Below are 18,354 nucleotides of genomic sequence, written 5' to 3'. Positions count from 1 at the left end.
CAACTTTAAAAGTTTGAGCAGTTTGTATGGAACCAAGATACAGAACAGTACGTTCTCAGAGATGTGTCTCAGGCATAAAAACTACCTGTTGCTTCTCAGGTTTATAGCTTTTTTCCTCCAGCTTAAAAGGTTAACATCAGCTCTAATACATTTTGTATGTATAGAGCAAGATTTTCCTCTCCAGTTTCCAAGTGGGAGTGCAACATCTTTCATTATAGGCTGAGATCAGAGCGCTGATTCTAACACTGTTCTTAATGCAAATTTCCAGAGCAAACAGAAGCAAACCAGGCTTGTCTGCTTTGAATTAGACACAGGTAGCAAACATATAAATGAGGAAAATAAACCAGTAGGAATGTTTTCAGATAATTCTCATTCTCCAAAAGCTTTAAATTGGTTGAATCCTTAAAAGTAAGTTAGTTAACGTAAGGTCAGGTTGCATCACTGGATTTGAAGTAGACGCACGGACTTGCGTCATTTCAGAGCCTCAGTCATGGTTTATATTGGCACTGTCTCTAACTTTGCAGGCGTGAAAGAGAGAAGCATATCTTTCTACTTCATTTCTGGCTTAGGGCAATGAATGTCAATGAAAGGAATTTTTCCTTTTGGCTGTTACTACAGGATGGCACTATGCCAGCACAAAGCAAAAGCCCTGGAAATAGCTTTGTGTGCTTTTGTGGGTGTGGATAAGTTATGCTAACACAGGCTACACACAGGGCAGCTGTAGGTAGATCTTTCCTTGCTGTGTTCACCGTGAGGAGTAAGGAGGAGAGCTTTTGTGACACAAGAATTTATTTTATGAGGTTCCTTAAAATATTTTTTTTTTTTTTTTGGTCTTTCAAATGATCAAATCTATCTTGGCCACTAGGTCTTCACAGATACAAAAGCACATCCACCTTGAATCCAGCCAGCTATACAGAGCAACTCTGTCCACCTCAAAAAGAACTTTCTGAAAACCCAGCAGACAGGGGAAGGGATGTTGTATTCATGAGAAACTACATTGAGCCTGATTTTGTTATTTTTCTGTTTGTTTTGTTGAGAGCAGTAATATGGGGTTTTTCATCTCAATTTCAAGAACAGTTTCTGCGTATGCAAACCTTTCTCTGTGTGTAACACAGGGCTTTGGAAGACATTGGCCATAGCGTTTTGCATCCTCTACACCAGTAACAGTAAAATATGCAGCCAGATAGGGGCTTTCACACTCCAGTCATACTGAGGATAGCAGTGAACTCCTTCAGTAGTTCCAATTTAAATAATTTGGTTGCAAAGTACACAACTTCAGCTGTTGAGACCCTGAAGGTAGTATGGATGTACCTTAACCTCAGCAGATTCCATTACTGTAGAAGAAAAACCCAGCCAACCAACACAAACTACTTCCAGGTTCTTCCTACAACAAAATTTGGGGATGACACCTTAGTTCACACACCTGCCCTATTCTCTAAGAATATCCATTTCCCTGATCATTTTGGCTTCTCTCTAGGCATGTAAAAGTTCCCTTGCCCCTAATAAAAATAGCTCTGAAATCACAGAGGGGAGAAGCCATAGTTTACGCTCTTTCCTGTAAATTCCCACTTCAGCTCCTTTTATTCTTCATGAATCATCACATATTACTTCAGTTGCCCTACAGCTCCTGGAACTCATGCAAAAAACTTCCCAAAGTTACACTTAGGCCATTCACTGATATCATAGACACTTAAACAACCACTTCAAGCAGCAATTAGCTTGACCCAATGTGTATATCAAAATAAAAACAGCTACTGATGGGCTTAGGAGGAGAAAAAAAAAAAAGTTGTTTGAATTAAAAAGCAATGTTTTCTATCAGGACATTTCACTTAATACATAATATTTAGTAGCAACCAGACTACAAATGAAAGGCAAGACAAAATGGCTCATAGCACTAGCGTGGCCTTCATTTTATTTATATCATTAAGGGGATAACTGACAGGAACACCCACAGTCTGCAACAATTTAAATGCCTGGCACCACTCACCCCTGTGACAGCAAAACAGGACCCCCATACCATTTTAGGGGAACCCAGTCACTCTCAAAACATGACATCCCACGGTACAGTACTGAAAGTCTTAAGACCAGGTAGCACAGAACTCAACTAAAAGGGAGTAGGGTGAGTATCATCAAATAAACACGTAACATCTGGCCACCACAAGGTTCCCCCAGGCTCCTTCACGAAAGGAAACTTGGGTTTTAGACCAAACCAAGTGTTTATAGAGACAAACTGGTAACTAGTTCCTTTTAACCCAGAGCCCATTTTAACAATTACAAAACTAAACAAATGGTTGATTGCTCTGTTGAATCACATTCCAGGAGGAAAACCCCTTGTTCATGTTAAAATAAAATGTAAAAAAGTAAGTAAAAACCAAACAACTTTATAACCTCCTCTAAATGGAGAAGGGTAGGGAGGGCAGGAAGCTGCAGATACATAAAGGGTAAGAGAAATTCCAAAAATATATTGCATTTGTACCAAACCAACTTGTTTGGGGTGCTCCTGCCAATGCACAGTTTTGCAAACCACCACAACCTAGACATGCAGAGCTATCAGTCATTGTTCAGCGTGTTTCTGCAGATTTCAAACTTTGTGAGCCAGCCAGGCTGAGATCAGTTTGAGACCCAAACTGTGGCTTAGGATATGCTGTGCACCACAGAATTTCTGCCTTGTAAGACACCTTGTTTATGAAATAAGGACTCTGTTGCCACGTGATTTTTAAAGTCTCTAAGTTCCCAGCTCAACCTCTATGCTGGGTTTAATTTCTTTGTTTCAGAATAGACAGTCCTAGGTAGCCCCAAACACTCAGCTATCGCAGTTTTGGTTGAGCTTGTTTTTAATAACTAGTTGCAAGAATTAATTTGCTTCTGTAGGTTGAGGTGTTTAGGAGACATACTTCCAAGGTGTTTCTTTGTTGTGGTGCCAGTTAGGAGCTTCCTTTAAAAGTGAACTCTGGGGTTCCTGAAGTAATAACCTGAATCAGCGCAGCTGGACCTTCAAGAGCACAGACAACTACACCAGGCATTACCTAACATACCATAAAATTAAGAGGGCTGGCAGTGCAGTTCCTTGTATAGCTGGCAGAAATCAAAATTTTTCCAAAATCACACAGGATTCCCTATCCTGACTTCTACTAGGTAAGGAAGAATGCTTCATAGGTTGCTATTTCCTTCCTCTTTGCACACAAACTAATAGCCAGGGTTTCTGACAATTCATTAGTGTTCCTTGCCATGGACAATATGATATGGTCCTTAGTCAGATTTTAATTGGGAAAAACCAGAACTATGGAGTCACTGTCCAGCAAAGGATAACTCAGGGGGATTTTTTTTTTTAAATAATATTTTCTTTAAAAAAAACCCAATCCTTTGCGTTTAGGGCAAAGAAGAAATAACAGAATCTCCCTAGAATGAAACACAGTTGCTGGACCGTTGATAAACAACTGATGTATTTTAGGTTGGAATGGCATTTACGTGATCGAAACCTTTAATACGTTCTTTTTATTACACTGATGTAATTAATTCAGATGGAAAACTTTCATTATCAAGGCATTTTTATTACTGGTACTGGCTGAAGTGTATTTTTAAAATAAAGAAAGTAAAACTAGGAAGAACTGTAAACACTGAATTAGATCTGGAAGCAGCAGTCTAACAAAATGTATCTACACAGTTTTAGTATAGTAAATAACTACTCAGAAACAAGTGATGATGCAAGTCACTAGGTTCTTTCACTAATTAACACCTAACACAGCTTAGAACCTTTGAAACTCCATCCCAACTTGACTCTCTCGTTTTACAGAGGTAGTAATAAAATACTCCTGTAGTTTAAGTCGCTTCCTATTCTGTTACTGATGCAGTTTGCTCCATAAGTTTTAAGATCAGGAGCAGCCTAACTTCTCTCTGTAGACAGAAGTGCTGTGGAAAAAAAGTATAAAGTCGTTAAACCTTAATGTTCTAGGAGATTGAAATAACAGTCTCAACTAGCAAAAAGTTGTTGCTCAAAAGAGAGAGCTCATGCCCTTATACGGTGCTGCAAGTAACTTCTTTTTCAAGAAGGTAAAGCTTTTCAAATTGCCAAGTGACGTACTCACTCTTGTGGCTAGGAGCTCTGTCTGGAAAAAAACAAAAATCCAGGCCCAGGGTAGTAATAGCATTGTTGTTTCCTGTTCCTGTAAATGTTAAGAAGGAACCAAAACATACTCATTCACAAAAAAAAAAAAAAGAAGAACAGAAATATGCACCACATGGGAATTAACCATGTTGCAAGACAATTCCAAACCCTTAAAAGTTTCAGAAATTATGCAGCTGTCTGTATAAATGGAAGTTTTATTTAACATGTTCAGAATTTATCATTAAGAGCTGGAATAGATACACGGTTACCTACAATACACTAGTATGGATCATAATGAAAGGACTCAAGAGGGAACAGGATTACTGTAAACCCTTAATTTCTCCTGTCTTCACCCACTATTCTCCAGGAGCTCTTAAAACCATACATACTAGTCAAATGTTTTCAGCTGCAATGTTTTATTATATAAATTAAATGTTCACATAGTACCATAAGCATACATACTACTTCACTAGCTATTTAGGACCAGATTCTGACTAAGATCCTGCACTGCAATAAAAGTGGACTAATATAGCTTAAAGTGTGTAGAAATATGCCAATATTTATACAAATGTTTAAATGACTCCCAGTCCTCACGAGCTTACAGCCAATGTCACTGCACATTTACTGATTGCAAAGGAGTTACACGGCTGATAGGTAAGTAGGGATAGGTAGGTACTCAGTGACTTTATGCACTCTCTTTGCTTACAAGCACTAGAGACTGGTACAGTGCAAATATTTAGGAGGATTAATCTACTTTTGACCTCTTTGTTACAATTCAGGAAACTAAGTTTATGAACCCAACTCCTTCCCACCTCACTTGAGAGAAATAGTAACCAACTGTCAAAATTCACCATGCAATTATCTCCCTACACTGCCACCACCAATTATATTCTAATAATATTAGCTTATAGCTATGCCCATCAATACTGTCATACAAAGAATTTCTACCCACAGGTCACTAGCTCCAATCTGTACAAGTTTGAAAGAAAAAGCTGCTGTATGTAAAAGTGGTGGTCAGTGTTCTGTTTCAGGTGAGTGGTGGTTGCTATGACAATGCTGCCACGATATTCTGCATAACCTTAGAAAAGAGTCCAAGGATTGAACAAATACTGACACCAAGTTCTCTACTTTCCCAAGTTAGTGGTCCCCAAAGGTCAGGGAGAAGTCTTACTTGTGGAACAGTCTCAACAAAATGCAACTGCAGCTGTCTATTATATCTGCTCTGTGAATAACCAGAGGTTGAATTTCAGCATCCAAGTCTGTCAGCAGTATTAAAAATTATACTGCAGTAAAACAAAAAGAATCCCTTTGTAAGCAGCTTCATGAAGAGCGCTAAAGACTAAACACATCTTAAAATGCCTTGATGTTTGTCGGGTTAGCTTAAGAAGGACATGCATTGATGCTCCAAGTTCCCATCCCCTTTGTGTAAATACATAGGAAACATGAGTTCTCTCCTGCTGTCATTTCGATGCCAGCTAGGGAACTAACAAAAAGCGAGGGGAAGGAGGAAAGGAAGGAAGGTTTGCAGTTAATTCTGTCCTTGTATACAAACACGTACTTCTCTTCCTGCTTAAATTTGGAAGGAAGTCCTTTTATACACAGCATGCTTCCTCACAGAATTCCCAAAGAAGAGACAAAGAGACATTTTTATTGGAAAAGGATCAGTTATGTTTTCCAGGTCCTATTATGCTTAAGGTGACACTGCAGCAGTAAGTACTCCTTGAAAGAAGCAAGGACTTCAGCAACAGAAAGGACTGTTGCAATGTTGCAGTTGTGTTAGGTTTGGTGGTGCAGGCTGCAAAGTTCCTTCACTCACCCCTCAGTTGCGCGGGGACAGGCATGCTTTGTTTTACTGGAATACCAGGAGAGATTGCCAACACTCAGTTCACCGTAAATCACACTGACGTATAAATCTTTAACAGGAACTATCTAGCAAAGAACTACGTTCACCACATGTTCCCAATTTTATTGTTTCCTCTAGATGTCAATCCTGCACACACATCGACAATTACCCGCATGTAAGTGGCCCAGAGTAGGCTTAAGCACATAGTTGGAGTATATCATATAAAATAGTTTTATAAGGTTAGCTTGTAACACCCACTCAATGACTTACTATAAATAACCTAACAGAAAGGACTCAATAAGGTCTTGCTAACTCCTATTTGTAAAGGGAACTTGTGGCCCCAAAAGTGTAAGTCAGTCTTGAAAACTAACCACAGGCATCTTTTAGAATCTTCATATTTCCAGAGACTGATGAAATTCTTTAAAACATGAATTTACAACAGCTGCAATCTTTACTGGGGTACAGACCAACATATGTTGTTAAAGAAACCATAAGTTTTCCACAACTGTCAGAGATTTTAAGTTTTTCAGAGTCTGAAAACCACTACACATATAATTTCTATATATTTTAAAATATGAGCTACGCTTACTTCCAGTGTATTGCTATTGCCACTTTCTGTCATTCAAGATCACAAGTCATTCACCTTCACTGAGTCTTAGATTTCCAAATGCAGTAAATTCAGAGCTTTTAAGCACCTGCCTGCTAAGTTGTATGCACCTGTACTGAAAATGATGATCCACCATGAAATATTTTCTAGCAGGCAGGAATTGGACGCAAATACTTGGTAGCCCAACTAATGGGTAAAGCCATGCACAAGCTCATTTCAAATGCATATAAATAAATAACGCAAATCAAAATGCAAGCAGAACAACATGCTTGGGCACTGAAAGTATGCTTTGAACCCTTGGTAGAATAAAAATATGTTCCTATTCAGCTGCTACCATTTCCTGCTTCTGAAAAGAATTCCTCCATCTGTTAATGGACTACGTAATGTAAGCATCCCAGGACCTGGAGCCCATTTGAAAGCAGACTGGCCAGACAGCAGTCAAAAAAAGTTGTATCTGAGGTGCTTACTAAAAAAAGTGGCAAATTAGTGGTAAGTGTCCCAAAAAAAAGAAGAGAGAGAACGACCTATCAATCCCACTCCTGCTGATTGATGCAGACATATTCAATTTAACAGAGGGTATGAACTCAGGTGTAGAGACAGTCTGTTAATAACACCAACAGCAATAACATAGGAAAAACTATTTAAAGGTATATAACCTGTTAAACAAATATCTTTATGAATACCCAAGTAAAATGTATTCTTTAATACAACGTACTTCCTTTTAACTGAACCATATTCACTGTTTATGCTGTACTAGCCACAATTATTCTTGCAGAGTGGTAATTCATCTGACAGAGAAAGTACTTTGGAAGAGTTTACAGATTAAAATTATTTGTTACTAGTGAACTTCATGTCAGTTGCCCACAGTATTTCCACCTGCACTTGGAGATTCAGTATGCCAGTCTTTAAATTAAATGCAACATAGTTGAAATGAGAAGGAGAGGGAAAGAAAACCAACCCAAGATAAAAAGAATTAATGACGACTACTTCTCCCAAGCTTAGTTCTGTTTCACACTTTTCGTGCATGAAAAGTTCCTAGGAGAATTTTATGGTTTATGGCAAAAAAACCCCAAACCCAAACCACTTTCAACTACATGCAAGACTAGGTGCTTAAGAAAAGATTTTTTTGCAAACATTAGCAGCTTCTTGGTTGTGAAAGCCCACTTTCAGGACAGAAGACAACTGGAGGACAGCCAGCATAATCCAAAGCGAATTCACAAAAAAATGCACACATGCACAAAAAAACCCAACTAAAATTATGTCTCACAGCCTAAAAGAGGTAAATACACATAAATGTGATAGAGACTTTAAACAAAATAAAGATCCAAATTCTGTCCCAAGATGGAAAGGCAACTAGTTATATGTAACAGAGACTACTAACCAATGCATTTTTCTTGCTGCAGGGCAAAGATAATACTCTGAAAGCCTGTTACCATTAGCAAAAATGCTGATCTTTAGTTAGTAATCAGGTTAAAAAGCTGCTCCTTTGAAAGCTTTCATTTAATGTCATACAGATGTGACATGTCTATACATGTAGACATTATGTTGCACTGCAGAAGCTAGTTTTGCTCTGGGATTCCTAATGGCTAACCCTTTGGGTCTTTTTACCTTAAGAAGTAGGTAGCTTTGGCCTGTTTCTCTTGAGCCTCTTCAGTGTGGGCCATCGGTGAGTGGGCTGCATTTACTTACTTCAGAATTTCTTGCATGCTGATGGTGATGCCAAGTAAGCAAAGAATCTAGCAGCTGCTCAGGGAGACAAGGCTTCGGAGGCAAGAAGTCCTGAATGAATACTGAATCCAGGCAGACAGTCTCTCAACCTAGAAGAACATCCAGAAGGATTGTTTGCCAAGCAATGCCAAACTTTTCAACAAACTTCTAAGACTTAAGTGTTTACAAAGAAAAACGTTTGCAGGTTTTATTAACAAATGCTTATAGAGATACTCCAACCACTTATAAAGGGAAAGAGCAGTTCCATTTACTGAATTTGCAAATTTAAACAGGATGTTTTTGTGTGCAAAAAGTTAGATGTGCAACGAAACTGCCATACAATGCGAAAGCACTGGTATGTGGGGTGAAGGGGAAATAATAACTCTGCTTATCAAATAATGAATAAGCTGTTTAAAATGAAAAATCTGCCATGGATATACTCTCTTAATCTGTATTTTGAACAACAGCCAAATTCAGACTTGATACTGAAACAGGATCAGAATTGTTTCAGATCTGCCAGGGCCAAGCTCTTCAACTGTCATTACTAGATTTTGCATTAGATGATAAAATTAATGACTTTTTTTCTTAACCTTTCTGCTCTTTTAATCTGACTCAAAATCAGATCCATAAGACATATCTCTTTTAGTTCTGGTTCAATCTTAAATTTAAATCTCTGTGTATAGTTTAGAATCCAAACCATGCTGAATTTTAAAGAACCAAAACTTGTACAGAATTCTTTGATTCTGTCCCACTAGTCTCATAAAGCAAAAGGCGCTTAGCATTTTAAAACCCCTTACTTCTTATTCCAGCTTAAAGTAGGTTGTGCTTAATAAAAAGAAAGCAAAGACAACTTCTGCACAAAGTTTGTTAGTTATGGTACCTATGCCACATTTTATTATGAAGTATTTTTTAATGAAATTTTAAATCTCTAAGAAGTTTCAGCAGCTGTACTTTTGAACATTTAATCTGACTGCCATTGTTTACACAAAACCATCTTTGTCATATTTTCTTTTTGTGAGCAGGACTGGAATAAAAACCAGGGAAGGAAAATGATTAGTGGTAGATGTTCCTGCTACTGCTGCTTAGGGGCTGTCCCTGTCACATTTGAATAAGCCTTCTAAAACTTCACGATTGCTTTTTTGTAGCAAAGGAAGTGATCAAATTAACCACAGACCATTTGTTTCTCCTGTCATTAACTTACTTCATTTCCTACTGATGTCTAAATATACTGTAGGGTGGGCTTTGGCTTTTTGTTGGTTTTTTTCTTTTTTACTTGTTAGAGATTGTCTGCATGTCCAAGTAGGTATTCTACCATTACAATTATAAATGCAAAGGCATAATTTTTTGTCCTAAATTATCTCTTATTTCAGATACCCAACTTAAAATGTCTCAGCAACACAGGTAACTCCAGACTCTATCAGACATTTTGGGGGAACCAAGGCAGACAACCAAAAAGTGAAGCAGCAAAATAAACAGATTGTGTTTGAAAAAAACAAGCTGAAATAGTAGGTACTTGTAAGAGGATGTTAAAAATCAATAGTGAACTATTTTGGAAAGTAAAAGCGTAACATTACAACAGAAGCTCAGTCAACAGCAAAACTGCCTGTGACACAAGAGGAAAGAAAACTAATTTAAATAAACCACACTGCTGTCCTTCAGAAAAGCAGCTTGTGCAAGAGTCTCCACTGCATTTAAGAAACATCGTGACCTTTGATCTTCTTCAGTCCAGTTCCTGTTGATGTAGCTTATGACTTGGTTACTTATCAGTTCAGAGAAAAAGAGAAGTCCCTTTATAATTCTTTACTGTCTACCCAAATTTTGTGCTCAAGCACAGAAGAACAGAACAGAGTACTTTTCTGGCTGTTTGCCCTGTTTTCAGAATAGATGGGTTGGAAGAGGACAGTAAGAGGCAGTTTGATTTCACTTCTGCTGCCTGTTCAAATTAAGTGAAACAATGCAGAGGTTGAGAACAGCAGTAAAGGTTACAGTTGAAATGAGAGGCAAATTACTACTACCAGGCAGCAGGAAGGAAACAAAGAGGAATTCTGACTCACAGGTGTGTCTGAGTCAGTGTTTCTTGTGACGACAGCTGGGAGAGGTGGTAAAATTACACATTTCCCTTTGCTTGGCCTATAACTTCAAAACAGCCAGTTGTGAACAGACATTACATGCATTACAATGTCTCTCCCCAAGCTGTAGCGGGAAAACCTGGAAGCAACAGGACTGCATTCCAGATATGTGTAGGAGAAAAGAACAACCAACATCCTTCCTCCAAATGCTATATTTACTATTTAAAATTCAGTGGAAGGAAAACTTGATGTTAATATTACTTATTAACAACAACCCATGGCTATAGTTTCTGGCTGTATATAGACCCTATAACATTTTCACTGCCTTTGCATCTCAGATGACTTCCCAGTTACTGCCTCACAACCAAGGTTGTTCTTGATTTCTAACTTTCAATCACGAGAGCACGTGTACCTCTTTCAGAGATAACTACCACATGCATTGCAGTGTCAGCTCTCTCTAAAGGAACCACCTATAAATTTGGGAGGCTTGTTGAACTGAGTCATTTCCATTTCTGGTATGCACTACTTATAGTTCAGCCTTATTTTCTGGCTGTAACTGAAAGCCGAATTCTAAATATTACTGCGAGGGATTCTTGTAGTCTTTTGGAGATGACAGGATTGCAAAAACTACACCTTCCTCTCATAAGCTGGAGACAAAAAGGTTCTCCTAGAACAATAAAAGCCAAGTGATTACAACCCTTATAACCCCACTTCCTACACACACAGAGTCGTTTGCATTACAATAGAGATGCTCTGCATTTTAATTTTTCAGAAGGATCTGACTATTAAGGAACACTTTCTTGTTACTAATAACCTCCACTTAGCTCAAATTTGATCTACAACTATTATACATATAAATATTCGAAAGCTTTTATGGCTTCTTCTAAAGCCTCACATTAGAGGGAAGACAAGTTTTGAACCATTCATTACAAAGGATTTCTGCCATCAAAGGGGCACGTCTTGAATATCAGATTCTGTCAGGTCATTTGGGATCCACCTTTGATTGACAATTAGGCAAGGACACTCAATGTATAGTGACTGTCTTTGAGCTTCCCCTTTTCCTCCATAAGATAAAGTACCTGACAGTCTAAGTATTGTCATGCACTCTTCCACTTAGGGAACTGCCTCTTAAAAGTTATTTGAGCTGTTTCCTAAAGAGAAAGCCAATTTTTTCTGTTTGGCTTGGTTTTTTTAATTACCAATTGCTTACTGCACGCTTTTTTTTTTTTTTTTTTTTTTTTTTTTTTTGGTTGAAGGACAGTCACATGAACACACAGGAAATATATCTGGAGCAAAGAGAAAAGATCTGCTCCTGGAACTGGGCCTGATGCCAAAACAAAGCATCAGAACTTGAACTGAGGACCTGAGAACAAAGCAGGAGCAGAGATGTCCAGCAGCACTAGTATTACATCCTCACCCTATAAGGAACAGCATTTTATTCTTAGAAGTAATGCTACTTCCATACTAAGGAATGATAGTTAACCAGAATACTCAAAACCACTTTTGACCTGCTGTATGTCATACAGTCTGACCGAAAAAAGATTTCAGAGCCACGTGAACCATCTGACTACATACCGTAAGACATTAAATAAGGATACCATAAAAATCATACTGAAACGACGGCAGAAAAGAACCCCATGGACAAGAAAGCAGCGAATGCTGATGAACTGAGCTTTACCAGTTACTATTAGTGATTTATTACAAAACAGCTGCATTAGGACATACAAACACACATACACGCTCCATTGCTAGCTGTCTGTTAGTAGTTGGAAAGAGACTTTCAGTTCTACTTGCCTGCTTGGCATTTAGCACCATTCTCCACCCACACAGCCTACTCAAAATGGCACCCACACTGGAAATTTTATGCTCTTCAACTTCTATTTTCCATCTGTATCAAATTCCACAACATTCCAGCTGCAATTCCAGAAGTCAGCTAAGTTGTTGTCTTCATGCCTGCTCTGCTGTTCACACTCATTCTCCTTTCTCTTGCTCTCCTGTTAAGCATATCCCCATGTGGGTTAAAAGTTAAAACAGATTGCATCCAATATGGAATATTTGAAGGGAGGGAAAAAAAAAAGAAAAAAGAAAAAAGGAGAGCAAAAACAAACGAAAAACTAAATGTTGACTAGCATTCAGATTTTACTGAAGTTAAGATTTCATAAAGGTAAGTGTCCCAAAGCATTTAAAATGTTTACAGCTCTGGAACAGGTACTGCAGAATTCCTCTAATTTGGCAATGTGCTTTATCCTTATCTACAGGTGTCATAAAAAAAGATAATTAAAATCAAAGGTAGCAGTTCAGTTTGGGATGCATATGGCTCTCTCAGGATCACCTTCTGTTCTATACCTGCATCAACTGGAGAGGACAAAGCTGCTAAACAACAAAACCGAGCACCTCGCTCATTCCCCACCGTGTGCCTACATTTGGTGCTGACTCCCACAGGGATAACATCTCCCACAGAAGCCTTCCAGGGGCATGCAGTTGAAAACACACCCATGCAGTTACCAGTCCAGGGGCTGCTTCCCTCTGCACAGAAGTCAGCCACCCACACCTGTCTCTTACAGAGCAGCAGCGCTGGGGATACTTAGCCTCTTGCCAGCCCAGAGTGAAGGGAGAACAGGCTCTCTTGGAAGTGAACTTGTCCCAGCTACGCGAACAGAAGGTGCTGGTGTTTTTCAAAAGCATAGGAACAGAAACACAGCAAACTAGCAATAGGACAGCATGTATACAGGCTTCCTACATTTAGGTTATCACCTATGGTTTGTTCAAAGATCCATCCCCTGTAAAATAAACAGACGAATTCTGAAGTGAGCAGAGAAGCTTTGTTCCTGGAAACACTGAACTCATGCTTCATGCTGGTGAAAGACTGCAGACAGTTTTAGAGGAACAGTTCCATGGAACACTTCTCAATGGACAAGGCTGTGCTGGCCCTGGAGGAAGACACAACGCAGAACTGCATACACAAACGTGAGAGCCCTTTTTTGTCACTTTTTCAAAAAGTCATATGGTTATTACCAAACGGTCCAATGATGGCAGCAAGTAAGAATACACAAGACAAGCACCGCGGCTCAGGCAACCTATTTACAAGCTCTTTCAGTCATGCAGCCAGGAAATGGAGGAAGACCTGTTTGAAAGCAGCTTAGAAACAGCAAGGCTGTACTACCCATTTCTATTAATAACCATGTGTTAATATGGTTACACAATATGAATTTCAACAGGCCTTGCCTGCGACATGAAGGTGATTAGTTTCTAACTTCATTTTCTGGACTCCAACAGACAATTTGCTCTGACAGTTCACATTCATGTTTATGGCATTTCTTTCCAATGCCTAAACACCTAGTAAACAGTCTCACAGCCCAGAAAGAAAGCAGTACATCCAGTCTCACACAATAGCAAGGAACCATCTCATCACAGTCCACTGTGACCATGCTCTATTATCCATTCCAGGAGCCTTCTGTGATTCCAGATACTTCTGTATGATGCAACACCTCAGCTTCGAGCATTCAATCGTATGAAAGTATCTTCCACAAAGGTGAAATAGGCGTTTCAGTGCCTCTGAAGCTGAAACATTTGCATTGGCGTTAGGAAGTAATGAATAGAAGTATATGCCCACTGAAGAGGGCCATGTATTTTGAAAACTCTGACTATGCAAAAAAGGAAAGCAGTAAGCATTGGGCATCGAGAAGGTTCCCAGGACAGTACAGTAAAAATCTTTTGCAGATTAATTTCCATCTCAGTTGCCCTGAACAGCTGGTTGTCCAATACCAAACTGATCTGAAATAACTAGAGATGGCAAGTTTTTGCACAGTGAAGTTCTCACACCATGGCTGACCACCACTGCTTGCCAGTCCACTACTACCATGCATTCCAGCAGCTACAAGCCCGCAGTAGTGCTATACCCAAAAAGATGGCCCAGATGAATGCTCTGTAGAAAAGTGAGCTCAGTTCTCCTGTTTATTCTTATTTTCCATTAGACATACTGTTATGGAATCCAAAGCTCTGTGAAGACAGAGCCAAGCCCACCCACAGAAACGCCCTTAGTCATAGTCAAGTCTTTTCCTTCCCAGTCAAGAATATCAGCGCAGTATCCCCTCCCTATTCAGCAGGTGTATCATTTCATGATCTAGTTCAGTGAACAGAGAGCTCAGCACTCCTGCCTGTGAATGACATGGGAGATAAGGGAGACTAGGCAGCAAGATGAGAGAAAGAGAGTAGAAGTAAAAACATTACCCACAATATTTCTCCGGGGAACATCAGTAGGAACTCAGCAGGGCCCATTTCAACTCTCTCATCTGTTCTTGGGGGTGAAATTTCTTTTTGTCACCTTTGAAAAATAAGGAATAATAGAAGATCAATGCGGTACATAACTTACTTCATCATCTTTTTGTTTTTCCAAGCTTCCCAATTACCAATATGTAAGCTTAAGGGAAGAGAGTTCAGGAATCTGTGTGGGCAGTAGGAGCTAAGATTACAACCAAACTACTGTATTTGTTTTTTGGGGATACACACAATGTCACTATCACACTGTAAGCAAAGGCCTCGGGGGAGCCAAGAAGAAAAGGGCATAGAAGAAAACAAAACAGTGACAGGAACAAAGGGCAGACCTTCCTTCTATGCCTTTTCCAATACTTTAAAGTGGATTTAGAATTTTATTGAAGATCTCTTCTAAATAGTTTAATTCTTTACGGTTGGGTCTAACAGATAAACAGTAAGAACATCCATTATTTTAAAAAAACCTTCTCTTTGATAGGCAACTATTTTCCACTTGTCCCTTGGACAGTCATGTAAAACAGGTTTACTAAAACAATGAGCAAGACAAAATAAGAAAGCTGGTGAGAATTCAACCGAGACCTAAGATCTTTGTTAACCATGAAGTTTAAAAGCATATGGAAAAATTAAATGCCCCTTTGACTGAACAACGTGTTTTCTGATCTGTGTAAAAATTAGGCATGATCCTGAAATCAGTCATTATGGAGATGACTGGGCAAATACAGGAATAAAGCACCCTCAGGATACAAGTAAATCTCCTCACCTTAAAAACAAAATATAAAACTCTGCTCAGTGATGATTTCCATTCTTATATGATTTGATTATTTGCAAAACAGGTTTACTCACCTCTTAGCACTTCAAAAAGTTTCAATGATTTGATGTTAAGTCTGATAAGTAAGGCTTTTTAAAAATGTAATTCTAATGGTGAAATCGTAGACTTGAGTTCTCCCAGTCATCATGCCAGTATAATATAGAGCAAGGACAGAATGTAGGGCACTGCCACTATGATTTTTTTATAAATACACAGCTTTCATGTCATGGTTCAAATAATTTTCTCTTTACTGTAACTTATCACACTACTAGTCATCATTGGCCTAGACTTTTTCCCAATTAATTTCTTTCATCCCCGCCCCCCCCCTTCACCCTTTCGCAATAACTGTGACTGTCATGGCTATTTAAAAAGACCATTTCTTTCCGTCACACCAGCTGTACATGGAGAAGATGAAACTGACTCATTTGGCTGTATTCGGTACATTTTAACTCGGAGAAAACACTCAAATAAATTGAGCCAGTTTTATTTTTAGGCAGCCCCCAGTGTTCACTTTAAAAAAAAAAAAAATCCCTTTGAGAGTTACAATCAAGCAGTCAAGATTTCAAGTTGCATTTAAGCAAATTCATCTATGGAAAAACTCTGAAACCAAACATACCCACTTTCCTCAGGATAAAGTTCTGCCTGTATAACTAAGCTATAACTAAGCTTTCAGAAGTTGCCTAAGTTTGTTTTTCTAGTCCTTACACACATATACACATACACACACATACATATAGACAAAGAGACCACAAACAATGAAGAAATTCTCGTAGAAGTCATGCACATTTTCCAAACATAAATTTTTACATTTATGTTGCTAACCACTCCTGAAAAGCCACTGTCAAAATCCAGCCTCATTTTAGCAAAGCCTTTGGACACAGATGAAGCTTAAGCATATACAAATACTTTAAAAATGAGAGAATGAATACAAGTACTAAAAGTGATTAAGCGCAACTGAAGACATAAATCCACAAAGCTGGTAAACTTTACAATTTAGAAGACAATCTGGAGAGCCACGTTTTACATTTTGGTTTAAACCAAGACAGTGCCACTGATGTCAGTTTACTCTAATTTTACATCTCTCCTGAAAAAGACTCAGTATATTTTAAAAATACCATACTAGTATTTCATTATAACACCACCATTTAAAAAAAAAAAAAGTAAAGCTTTGAGAATATGTAAAACTGAGTACCTCAGACTACACAGTACTTAGATGCCTCATGCAATACAGTTAAACATTAGCCAAAGTAAGTGCCAATGCTTTTCCTGATGATTCTACAAGCCTGTCATTCTGAAACTAACATCAGTTGAGTGAAAATATATCTAATGTTACTCGTACTCCTATGAGCCTGTAGTAACTTCAATGAATAGTCCTGCATTCTTCTGCTGTTTCTTTGGGCTAATTTGACATTATTTCCAAGATAATAGTAAAATTCACTAAAATACAATAAAATTGCACAAGCCAGATCCAAACAAGGCTTCACATAATGGCTGCATTTGTAGTATGCTACTTCATAGACAAGCTGCAACCGCAGCAAATGCATTACATACTAAATTATTGCCACTGTTCTGATTAATTCTTATCCTACTCTTCCTTCACAAGCAGCTTATAAAGAGTATTTTAATATTTGAAATTCTGGCTGGAAGGCCCAATTAAAAAAATAATCTCATGGCATTTTTTTCTGTTCTACTTGGTCGATGAAGGAGTTACATTCAAATATTCACAAAGAATAGCAAACCTTCCAAGCTCAAAACTCACTTGCCAGGCATTGCCTCCAGTATTCAGTCAAGTTTCACTATTTCAGCAAACAAGCATCCTTTCAAAGTAAACTGTGACTTCTCTAATGCCAAAGAGATAAGCCAGTCAGACTGAAAATGCAGAAAGCTTGAGTGAGCTTCAGTGTACAGTATCTTGTAAAAGCAGCTGAACTATAAACTGACTGACAGATAAGCTATGCAATAATTGGGAACAGATCAAGTGCTATTTGCAAAAATAGTGAAGATGATCCCACATTTCTTTCTTATAAAAAGTAGTACTTTAGTAAAGTAGCACATTAGTAAGTACAGTTTTAGCTGTGGTACCTATCAAGCCTTCTGGAAACTGGAAAACGTGGTAAACAAATGCATTTAATTTAACATATGGAGTCATCCACAACATTTTGCTTTCACACCATGGCTGCTATTGGCACAATGCTGAGCTGCAATAAACTGTTCACCTACACCATTACAAGGAACAGGTCCTTGGTATAAATACTACTCTGTCTGTTTGAAGACAGCTCTACTCATTTAGTCTGGCTGAGGAAGGGGCCCCTTAACTCCTCCAAAACGGTGAATACTTGGGAGTGCTTTGAATAAAATCCAAAAGGTGATGTTTGTATGATAATGTCAGTGAAACCAAACCATTTAAATAGTGCCACCAGCCTGTATTTTTAAGCAGATTTCAATCTCTGCTTACTGCTTAACAGCATCTTTGCTCTGACTGCTCTCTATGATTATTTTGACACCTCTTTGATTTCTTTCTTCCTCCTTCAGAGGTCATTGGTACAATTGCATGTGAAGATACTACAGCCTTCTGCTAGTTCTGCCTTTACACAGTAGCACTAGAGGACCTGAAATTGAACACATTTTCCGTGAGGGTGTTTATGTAATCATTGGTTTCCTTGAAAAATTTTTAAAGGTTTTATTTGCTGCCCAGATTGTGTTAATTCAAGTACCCTCCCAGAATATCAGTTGTTTAGAATTCATGCATGATAAATTCTGCAAATTTTCCCTATCTATCCTAAGGAGATTTCTGAGCAGTTTATGTGCTCTATTTCTGCTTTTTGGCTCAACCAACTAGACTCTTCATAGGCCTCACTGCTCAGTAATCATGTCTGATAGATTCAAAATCCAACTGGCATAATTTAGTCAAGTGGAAGGAAAAAATATAGAAAGCCCATGAGT

At 38.4% G+C, this 18,354-nt stretch overlaps 1 long non-coding RNA gene across 1 annotated transcript in view; it reads right to left on the bottom strand.

Moving 5' to 3' along the window:
* The window catches only part of LOC114012186 (uncharacterized), a 256,763-nt gene that overhangs the window by 227,930 nt on the left and 10,479 nt on the right, over nt 1–18,354 (bottom strand). The window contains exons 3-4 of the long non-coding RNA XR_008746908.1: nt 14,562–14,655; nt 8,164–8,372 (exon numbers count right to left, since the gene is read on the bottom strand). This is a non-coding gene — a long non-coding RNA (uncharacterized LOC114012186). The remainder of the gene's footprint in view (nt 1–8,163; nt 8,373–14,561; nt 14,656–18,354) is intronic.

The sequence above is a fragment of the Falco peregrinus genome, chromosome 4 (genome assembly GCF_023634155.1).
Source record: "Falco peregrinus isolate bFalPer1 chromosome 4, bFalPer1.pri, whole genome shotgun sequence".
Taxonomy (NCBI): Eukaryota; Metazoa; Chordata; class Aves; order Falconiformes; family Falconidae; genus Falco; species Falco peregrinus.
This window is presented reverse-complemented; position numbering and strand designations above follow the sequence as displayed.